Genomic DNA, 6,173 nt, shown 5'->3' on the forward strand with positions numbered 1-6,173 from the left:
GTTTTATTTATTTTTGAGACAGAGAGAGACAGAGCATGAACGGGGGAGGGGCAGAAAGAGAGGGAGACACAGAATTGGAAGCAGGCTCCAGGATATGGGCCGTTGGCAGAGCCCGACATGGGGCTTGAACCCACGAACCGTGAGATCATGACCTGAGCTGAAGTCAGACGCCTAATTGACTGAGCCACCCAGGCACCCCTGTCATATTCACATTTAATTCACCAGTCTGTCCTCTGCAAAAATTGATGGACCATGGCAGATAACAAGAAGACTAACACAAATTTGATCAAGAAGTGGCTCCAACTACACCTGCTATGCTAGATGTAATAGCTTTCTAGAAGAGTTTAACAGGTACATGGTGTGCAGTCACTGATCTGGCAAATGTATTCTTTTCCACACCCATCTGAAAAGATGATCACATAGGATGGGCAACAGTATACATTCATGGTCTTGACCCACTGTCATGTTAATTCACATGCTCTCTGTCCATAAGATAGTCTAAAGGGACCTGAACTTTTTGCAAAACATCATATTGGCCCAGTATGCCAATACCGTCATGTTAATCAGACATAATAAGAAGTAAATGTCAATTGGTCTGGATGTCTTAGTAAGTAAGGCACATGTACTCCAGAACGTGAGGCAGAAACTACACAAAGATTAGAGGCTTACCACATCAGTAAAGTTTTTAGGGGTTCAATGATCTGAAATTTTCCAGGACATTCCCTCCAAAGAAAAGAACAAGCCATTGCACAAAGTACCTCTTACCACCAAGAAGAAAACACGTTTGGTAGACCTATTTGGGTTTTGGAGGCAGCATATTCTGCACTTGGAAAATACTGCTATGACCCATTTATAAGTGGATACAAGTTGGTACCTTTGACTGAGGCCCAGAGCAAGAACGGGCTCTGAAAGGTCAAGGCTGAGGCATAAGCAAATGCTATATAACTCAATAAATCCCATGATACTTGAGCTATCTGGGGTAGACAACAACACGGTATGAAACCTCTGGCTACCTACCAGTCAATTCAAATATTTGGTCATGCATGGTTTTCTAAATTAAATTGACTCAAGTTTACCTCATATGTGCTTACTGTATTCCAGGCCCTGTCCTGGACACCAAAGACACAAAAATGTAATAAAACCCATCCCCTGTTCCCAAGTAACTCAGAGTCTATTTTACTCTTACTATTGTATGCTGTTTGATTCATCCATTCTTCTATCCTTCCTGGCATTTGCTAAGTAAGATTCAGGTAGTAACAAAGAGGGGTCAGATGGGGAAAAACTTGAGAACAATTCTATTAATTAAAAATATACTACACATTAGGCCAAGACCACCATGATTTGATTTGAACAATCCATATTAGTCATGATTTATTTTTAAGTTTATTTGAGAGAGAGAGAGAGAGAGTGAGCATGAGCATGAGAAGGGGATGGTCAAAGAGACAGAGAGACAGAGAAAGAGAGAATCCTAAGCAGGCTCAGCACTGTCAGTGTGGAGCCCAATGCAAGGCTCAAATCCACAAACTGTGAGATCATGACCTGAGTGGAAACCAAGAGTTGGATAGTTACCCGACTGAGCCACCCAGGCATCCCAGTCATGCTTTAACAATAAAATCTCATTTACTGAGTCCATACTGTATGCACACACTTCATATACATTTATTTTCCCCAATAATTCTGGAAGGTATTATCATCTCTCACTCTCCACATGGAAAAATGGAGGATTGTTAGGCAATTAAGTAAAACATCCAAGTCACATACAGAGTGGTGGAGCTCAGATTTGAATATATGACTACTGCTAGCACCTCAAACCCTCTTTACCATTACACCTTACTACCTTCGTGCTACTTCCAGCAGTCCACAGTGGTCTAAAAATATCTTAATCTGTTCCAACTCTTTCATTTAACATATCTGCCGCCCTCCAGTGACCAGAGAGCTCTTCAGAGCACTCCTTTTCATCTGTGATCAGGAGATTCTTATAGAGGAAATGCAAATGTCTTCTCTCTAGGATCATTTAAAGGGAACACTCACTCAAGCTAGCTTAAACAAATAGTAATGGTGGCAGAGGGAGGTATTTTAACAACAAAGGAATGGAAGCTGAAACAGAGCAGACCTGAGCTGAAACCAAGAGTCAGAGGCTTACCCACTGAGTCACCCAAGCACCCCTGATTCGGCAAAGTTTTGTAGTTTTCAGGGTAGCAGTCTTTTGCCTCCTTGGTGAAGTTTGTTTCTAAGTATATTATTCTTTTTGATGCTATTGTAAGTGGAGTTGTTTTCTTAATTTCCTTTTTGGCTTGTTCATTGTTAGTATATAAAAAAACAACTGATTTTTGTATGTTGGTCTTGTACCCTGTAACTTTGCCAGATTTATTAGTTCTAACTATTTTTGTAGACTTTTTTTTTTTTTTTAAAGAACAAAAAAATCTCACTGGCAAATAAGCAACCCAGGGAAAGAAAAAGGGTAACTAGGCTTCATGAGGACAGGAATGTTGAAGCTTTTTTCTGAGGTTGATCTCTCTCTCTAGGGTTATATAACCTGTCAAGTCCACTTCATTCTTGCCAGCTTCCCCAGCTTACACATGGCCCACTATTCGTGCTCTAGTCCCATGTTGGGAGTAGTTTACTTAAAAAATAAATTAAAATATGGGGTGCCTGGGTGACTCAGGTGAACGTCCGACTTCAGCTCAGGTCGTGATCTCATGGTTCATGGGTCTGAGCCCCATGTTGAGCTCTGTGCTGACAGCTCAGAGCCTGGGAGCCTGCTTCAGATTCTGTCCCCCCTCTCTCTGCCCCTCCCCTGCTGGTGCACTGTATCTCTCTCTCTCTCAAAAATAAACATTACAAAAAATTTTGTAAAAAATAAAATAAGACTGGAATATCTGTCCCACTGGACTGTTAAATAACTCTGTATTCAATACATATTAGTTATTATGAGTATACTACATGTTGGGCACTATGCTAGATATTGGGGATAAAAGATGTATGACACCCCATCTGCCATCAGGGTGTTCATGATCTAGAAGGGGAAAATATAATTTACAAATAAAAAGGGGAAAATCTATTTACAAATAAACTAATATTACAGTAAAAATGTGTGTAAAGGAATGGAAGCTTGAAACAGAATGGCATGTTGGAGATAAATGTAAGGATGGGACATGCTCAGATATGAGATTTAGGTAGTTTGTGAACTGAAGGGAGTGACTCCATAGGGAGGCTATGATAATTCAGGCAAACTCATATGTGACAGAGCAAAAAAGGTTGAACTGGGAGGGTAGCAGTGTAGAATAGAGCCTTGCTGTGCCTAGAAACATGAGCTCCTTTCTCCCATGGCTTGAGACACGACACACCTTAACCATTTAGGGGGTTCTAAGGAACCCTGTTCAGCCATTTTTCAGGCATCACTTTATAGAGGAGAAAACAGGCTCAGAGATCAAGGCCATTATTGCACTATTACAGGGGCACTATTCACATTGTATTCTATGAAAATGGCCCTCCCTGGAAGACAAACATGAATGATGGCCCCTGAAGTTGTGCATTGTAGCAGCCATGTTGTAAAGGTTACAGCACGGTAGGTAATGGAACTGATTTCCAACTAAAAACCTGTGCATTTCGTGTTATGTTATACTATACTATACTATACTATACTAGGTCTTACTATTTATGGGTATATTGCATAGTTAGGTTAAACACTGAATTACAACAAAGAAACAAATCAAAACACCCCAATATGGGTCTTCACAGGAACCTGGTAAGCATATTAAAATTAGTTTAATGGAATCCCACAAATACTAGTTACTTGACAACAAATCAAAGTGCTTGTTGTATTTTTTAAAGTTTATTTATTTTGAGAGAGAGAGAGAGAGAGAGAGGGAGAGCGAGAGCACAAGCAGGGGAGGGGCAGAGAGAGAGGGAGGGTCCCAAGCAGGCTCCGCACTGCCAGTGCAGAGCCCATCGTAGGGTTGGGCTCAAACCCACGAACTACGAGATCATGACCTGAGCCAAAAACAAGAGGCAGACATTTGGCCAACTGAGCCACCCAGGCACTCCTTGCTTGATGTAGTCTTAAACCATTACTTAATAGGAAAAATAGGATAAAACAAGTATGGGTCCCAACAATTTACTTTGGGCTTCCCAAGACAGATAAATGACTAGCTTTACATGATTGGAAAGGACTAATCACAAAAATTAAGACCATGAATGAATTTCTACAGACGTTTAATTATCCCAAAATTTTAAGGTGAATTTCCCCAGAAAATACTTCTATAGTTATCGCGGCAATAAATACATGATCTTAGTAAAAAGTATACATTTAGTTATGCTTCATATATTAAAAACTATAGAACTAGTATTTATGCCAAGAACACTACTTACAAAAGTTTCATCCATACTCTTACCTATGCCTACTCACTCTAAAGGCAGGAACAATTTCTTTGGATTGAGTCAGGATCTCAATATGCTTTGTCCAGGAAAGGGGAAGGTTTGAAAATATAAAGCAAAAAAGAATATTGGCTCTTTGCACCCAAGAGAGGCCAGCCATTCAGAGTTGTTGTCAATAGGATAAAAGGAAATACTGACTGGAGCTCCTCTGGGTCAGTAGTTAAAATGTGATCAAAAGGAAAAAGAGCAGTGTGTGTGTGTGTGTATACATATATATATATATATATATATATATGTATATATACACACAGTACCATTGTATGTACAGTATCACTGTACCACAGTACAAAAAATGGCCAATACCATTTCATATATATATATATATATATATATATATATATATATATATAGTTTTATGGATCTTGATAAAAACAGACATTTCTGAAAACATAAAATCACTTCCTTGAGAATTTTCAGCAATGAGATTCACCAAACTGCAGGAGCAGAAAAAACGTTAAGATTTAGAAACATCTCACTTTCTTGATGATGAAATTCAGAGTAGTTAGGTCACCTGCCCGAGGTCACACAGTTAATGGCACAGTCTGGACTAGGACCCAAGTTTCCTGACTTCCAGACGAGAGCTCTGTTTTTAAAAATTTGCTATACTATCTCTTATATGTCCTTAACCACTTGGAAGTATCCATAACCCTCTCTGCCCCACAATGTACCCCTTAGGGACAGTCAGAAGAACAGAATTCTGGACTATGTAGAATATTTAGAGCTACTGATGTAACAATGGATGAAACATTATGTTAAATAATGACTAGGCTAAAATTCATCTGGGGGTGGGGAGTAGAGAGGAAATACAAAAGAAGGAAATTCTGTAGACAATAATAAGAGAAGCACAAGAGGAAATATTATCCTCTTTTGTTATTTTATTACTGTTACTTTATTTTGTAGTTAAGTCCATATATTATATAAAACAGAACAGGAAAAATGAACAAATTTATAAAATAAATTGAAGTGTCTGGATGAAAAAAATACAAGAGCTTTGCCTTCTTGTCTATAGATCTCTTGATATGTTGTTGGTCTTGCACTTTAGATATCAAATAAAGATATCTAGCTTGAAACAAAAGCTGATATGCTACAAGGTTAAGCCACAGTTAGTTTGCTGGTAGGCCAGGAAATGACAGGTTTTCTAAATCTTATCCTTAAATATTGGCTATAACAAATGCTGATATGGCAAAATGCAAGCTTTTATCATCAGACAGCAAGAGGGAATCTTGAATTAATGAATGCAACTTACCTCCAAGTCTTCTGAAAGGAGGTGAAAAAATAAATACTGTATTTTACCAGTGTCCCCCCAAAAGCATTACTCTAAGCATGCAGGAGGATGCTGTGAGCAGCTACAACAGTAAGATCCAATCCAGAGGTAGGTTCAAGACCAATAGTAGGAGAGTGGTTGAAGAAATCCTCCTGGGGCCAGTACCATTTCATAGAATGACATTTTGTGCTGGGGAATGAGTCTATGGCCTATCTTGTTCTGACTCAAAAGAACATTCCTCATTTTAACCTTGCTGGAAACAGGTATTTTTGCACCTGCTATTAAGAACAGCTAGTATACAGGATAAGGCTGGCATAAAATTATTTAGCAAGCACATGCTAGCTATTCCAGTTTGAAATCTACCAAACTATGAAATTAATGGGGAAATAAAAAGTTGAAGATGGAGCTGTTGTTCCTCAAGATGGGGGGAAAATGTCTTACAAAAAGAGGGGATTAGGCACTCACTTAACTC

This window comes from Prionailurus viverrinus, chromosome C1 (genome assembly GCF_022837055.1).
Source record: "Prionailurus viverrinus isolate Anna chromosome C1, UM_Priviv_1.0, whole genome shotgun sequence".
Lineage (NCBI taxonomy): Eukaryota > Metazoa > Chordata > Mammalia > Carnivora > Felidae > Prionailurus > Prionailurus viverrinus.